At 46.7% G+C, this 4,424-nt stretch overlaps 1 long non-coding RNA gene across 1 annotated transcript in view; it reads right to left on the bottom strand.

Moving 5' to 3' along the window:
* Nucleotides 1-335: 335 nt before the first annotated feature.
* Nucleotides 336-4,424, bottom strand: part of LOC116982961 — a 24,312-nt gene continuing 20,223 nt past the window's right edge. The window contains exon 3 of the long non-coding RNA XR_004414580.1: nucleotides 336-443. This is a non-coding gene — a long non-coding RNA (uncharacterized LOC116982961). The remainder of the gene's footprint in view (nucleotides 444-4,424) is intronic.

Below are 4,424 nucleotides of genomic sequence, written 5' to 3' on the forward strand. Positions count from 1 at the left end.
GCCGAATGGCCTCCTCCTGTACCTGTTGTCTATTGTCTATCTTTATGCCTTACCTTCTTTCAATTCAATCCAATATTAGACTCTTAGCAGCGGGGATCGTCACGGTGATATCACGTCACCATATTTCACACTAACTCACTTTTGTTCTGATGGCAAGTTGTTTGGAATGGGGAGGTGGGACGTTGAGGGAGAAGGCCAATGGGAGTCTCAAACTCAGAGCCAAAAGAAGGTTATATTTCAAACCAAGACGCTGTAGGCTGTAACCAAATTATTGCTGCATTCTAAACGGTGAGCTTTAGCTGAAAGTCACCATAGTGCATCATTCATAGAGTCAGAGAGAGTCATAGAGTGATACAGCGTGGAAACAGGCCATTCAGCCCATCTTGCCCACACTGGCCAACATGTCCCAGCTACTCTATTCCCACCTACCCGCGTTTGGTCCACTGGGTCCTATCTTCCTGGTCCATTCAGGTGCACCATCTGCCAATACATTCGGGTTACGTTAGATTATGCCAATATTCTGTTTGAATATGGCTCCTGTATTGTTTTTTGATTGAATTGATTGAAAGATAAAGCATTGAAATAAACCCCTTGGGTCACCGTGCCCGCACCGACCATCGATCGCCCGCTCACACTAGTTCCGTGTTAGCCCACTTTCACATCCACTCCCTTACACACTAGGGGCAATTTACAGAGGGGCCGATTAACCTACAAACCCGCACGTCTTTGGGATGTGGGTGGAAACCGGAGCACCCGGAGGAAATCCACGCAGTCACAGGGAGAACGTGCAAACTCCACACAGACAGCACCAAATGTTAGGATCGAACCCAGGTCTCCGGCGCTGTGAGGCAGCGGTTCTGCCAGATGTGCCAGCATGCAGCCCACTTGGCAGGTAACATTCAGCCCTTTTTTGAAATGAAGTTGAAGGTTTACTTTAGTTTAGTATAGAGATACAGTGTAGAAACAGGCCCTTCGGCCCAGCGAGTCCGTGCCGACCAGCGATCCCCGCACACTAACACTATCCTACACACACTAGGGACAATCTACATTGACACCAGGCCAATTATGCTACAAACCTGCACGTCTTTGGAGTGTGGGAGGAAACCGGAGCATCCGGAGAAAATCCATGCAGGTCACAGGGAGAACGTACAAACTCCGTACAGACAGCACCCATGGTCAGTATTGAACTCTGGAGCTGTGAGGCAGCAGCTCTACCCGCTGCGCCACCGAGCCGCCCACTGTGACTGAATCTCAACGTTAGTCTGCCTTTATACTTCAGCTGTTGCAGGTTTCACCAGCAACACTGGTGGACATCTGCAGTTTGTGACCTCCTAACACTGTAATTTTGTAGTTGATTGTTTTTATTACGGGGAAAATTAAAATAAATAATTACATATTCAAATGTATGGCCATTTTCGTTGTTAGTGAATTAGGCTATTTTGAATTTGTAATTAAAACAAGGTTGCTCACCGCATTCAACATAAAATGTAGTTGACAAATTCATTAAAATTGAGTAATAAAGACATTTCACTGCAATATTTTGAGTTGTCTGTACTTGCAAAGCCAAAACAATTTCCCTCCCCTTCTTGTAACCTGTTGCTCGTTGGTCGACTAGCCTGCGGCTTTACTTATCAAATAAATAGATTCTGGAGAAAAGGGGTGCATTATGCAATTTATAATAACCCAACATTATATCATCTCAAGTGCGATGGAAAGGTCACGCAAGGGACAGGGCCGTTGTTTGCCACGGAATTAACATAAAGACATGCAGAGGGATTTGTGCAGACGCCTTGCACAGGTAGCTGGGTCCATCGGGGTAATATCCCCGTCATCAGACTGCATACCCTGCATCCCATTCAAAGAAAGAGTGTTAAAAGCAGCAGACCACTAATGTTGCTGGCATGCAGGCTACATCTCTGCCACAGTATGTCAGCGTATGTCAGCTTCATCATGGTAATGATTCAGTCGGGCGGGGAAGATGAGACAATTATGCTAACTTCAGGTGAAAATCTAAACTACATCCTGCAGTCTGGAGACTGGGGAAGAAAATAATGCAATTTAAATATTCTCCTCTTTGCCACTGTCTTCGAGCTGCATGGGATTATACACTTTTCTGCATAAAAACCTTCAAATCGTAGGCTGGTTTGTAGATATTTTTAATGAGGACATTAACATTGATTGATCAAATCAGGGTAAAAACAGCCCTCATTTCTCACGTTTTAATCTGTAATATATACATGCATGAATGTAATATCATTATATCTGAAGTAAAACTTGCAACCATTGCAGTTAAATTGTAAGTGTGAGAAGAATTCTCAACTCAAGAAGCTTCAAAGTCAGGAACGGAATAGTTTTTATCTCCTCGTCGGCAGAGTTACAGGCGAGCCATTGTGCATCTTGTAGATTGTGGTCATTCCTGTGCTGGTTTGCAGGTTCTGAGCTTCCCATCTGATTTATTCCATTATTCCACCATCAACTCGAGGCACTCGATGGATGGATTATGCAGCCTGGCGCATTCCGCACTGCAGCTCTGTGGGAACAGGGCGGGAAGATGGGAAGAAGTGTGGAAGCTGTGCTCCCCGCAACAATATCTTTCCTTCGAAGACGGAGACACAAACTGCTGGAGTAACTCAGCGGGACGGGCAGCATCTCTGGAGAGAAGGAGTGGGTGAGGTTTCGGGTCGAGACCCTTCTTCAGACTGGTTAGGGATGAGGGAAACGAGAGATATAGAGGGTGATGTAGAGAGATAAAGAACAATGAATGAAAGATATGCAGAAAAGGAACGATGACAAAGGAAAGGCCATTGTTAGCAGTTTGTTGGGTGAAAACGAGAAGCTGGTGCGACTTGGGTGAGGGAGGGATAGAGAGAGAGAGAATGCCGGGGTTACCTGAAGTGAGAGAAATCAATATTCATAGCACTGGGCTGTAAGCTGCCCAAGCGAAATATGAGATGCTGTTCCTCCAATGTGCGATTAGACTCACTCTGACAATGGAGGAGGCCTTGGACAGAAAGGTCTGTGTGGGAATGGGAAGGAGATTAAAGTGTCCAGCAACCGGTAGATCAGGTTGGTTCAGGCGGGCTGAGTGAAGGTGTTCTGCGAAATGATCGCCCAGTCTGCGTTTGGTCTCGCTGATGTATAAGAGTCCACATCTTGAACAACGGATACAGTGGATGGGGTTGGAGGATGTCACCTTTCCCTCCCTCCCTCCTAGTTCAGGTCAGTTTAGTTTATTGTCACGTGTACTTAGGTGCAGTGAAAAGCTTTTGTTGCGTGCTAACCAGTCAGCAGAAAGACAATACTGTCACACAAAGTTAATTCCCGGGATGACAGGACTGTCATATGTTGATAGAATGGAACGGCTGGGCTTGTACACTCTGGAGTTTAGAAGGATGAGAGGATATCTTATTGAAACATATAAGATTATTAAGGGTTTGGACACACTAGAGGCAGGAAACATGTTCCCGATGTTGGGGGAGTCCAGAACCAGGGGCCACAGTTTAAGATTAAGGGGTAAGCCATTTAAAATGGAGATGAGGAAAAACGGTTTCACACAGAGAGTTGTGAATCTGTGGAATTCTCTGCTTCAGAAGGCGGTGGAGGCCAATTCTCTGGATACTTTCAAGAGAGAGTTACATAGGGCTCTTAAAGATAGCGGAGTCAGGGGACATGGGGAGAAGGCAGGAACGGGCAGGATTGTGGATGATCAGCCATGATCATATTGATTGGCGGTGCTGGCTCGAAGGGCTGAATGGCCTACTCCTGCACCTATTGTCTATTGTCTAATACTTGATTAAAATCGAGCCATTTACAGTGTACAGATACATGATAAGGGAATAACGTTTAGTGCAAGGAAAAGCCGGCAGAGCGATCAAGAGTCACCAATGAGGTAGATAATAGTTCAGTACTGCTCTCTAGTTGTGGTAGGATGGTTCAGTTGCCTGACAACAGCCGGGCAGAAACTGTCCCTGAATCTGGAGGTGTGCGTTTTCACACTTCTGTACCTCTTGCCCGATGGGAGAGGGGAGAAGAGGGAGTGGCCGGGGTGTGACTCGTCCTGATGATGCTGCTGGCCTTGCCGAGGCAGCGTGAGGTGTAGATGGAGTCAATGGAAGGGAGGTTGGTTTGTGAGATGGTCTGGGCTGTGTCCACAATTTGCTGCAATTTCTTGCGGTCTTGGATGGAGCTGTTCCCAAACCAAGCTGTGATGCATCCTGATAAAATGCTTTCTACGGTGTATCTGTAGAAGTTGGCGAGAGTTGTAGGGGACATGCCGAACTTCCTCAGCCTTACAAGGAGGTAGAGGCGTTGGTGTGCTTCCTTGGTCGTTGCTTCGATATGTTGATCCAGGAGAAGTTGCTGGTGATATTTGATCCCAGCATCTTGAAGGGGGTGGGGGGGGGGGGGGTGGTGGTGGGGGGGGT

The sequence above is a fragment of the Amblyraja radiata genome, chromosome 17 (genome assembly GCF_010909765.2).
Source record: "Amblyraja radiata isolate CabotCenter1 chromosome 17, sAmbRad1.1.pri, whole genome shotgun sequence".
NCBI lineage: Eukaryota > Metazoa > Chordata > Chondrichthyes > Rajiformes > Rajidae > Amblyraja > Amblyraja radiata.